Source organism: Cystoisospora suis (genome assembly GCF_002600585.1).
Source record: "Cystoisospora suis strain Wien I chromosome Unknown contig_70, whole genome shotgun sequence".
Lineage (NCBI taxonomy): Eukaryota > Apicomplexa > Conoidasida > Eucoccidiorida > Sarcocystidae > Cystoisospora > Cystoisospora suis.
This window is the reverse complement of record NW_027152872.1, coordinates 83,138-83,677: the sequence shown is the minus strand read 5'-3', so window position 1 is coordinate 83,677 and position 540 is coordinate 83,138.

The window sequence follows — 540 nt, the reverse complement described above, 5'->3', positions numbered from 1 at the left end:
CAGCTCGACGGCGCCCGTGGTTGACATTCGGAGCCAGGTGGACAAGGTAATTATGCAAGTGCGGTCCCACGCGGGAAAAATCGCCAACCATTCGGACGGAAGCTTCGCGAGCAAATTGTATGTAAGTGGAATATCCAAAAGACAGACTTTAGTTACTTCGGTCCCCAAGTCTCTCCTGCTTGGATAACATCCTGGAAAGCAAAGACTCCCGACGGGCCAACCAAGTGCCAACTGTCTGCTTCAGGAGCGTCGATGCTCGGGCCGGACAGGTGGTCTCCGGGGGGTCGGGTAGTTGGTAGACAGACAGTGAGCGAGTTTTTTCTTTCGAGGTTGAGCACGCTGCCTTAACGAGCTGCTTCCGCTGAGTGCGGACGTGGTGTTTCGTCATCCAGCGTAGATATCAGTGACAAATCCAGGCTTCCCGTTTCTCTTCCTTGTTCCCAGATTGAGGACTGGCGGGAGATCAAGCACATTTTTGCTGTTTCTGAAGCAAACCATGTCCCCCTCGCCATCCGACTCCAGCAGGCGTATCGCCTTGGA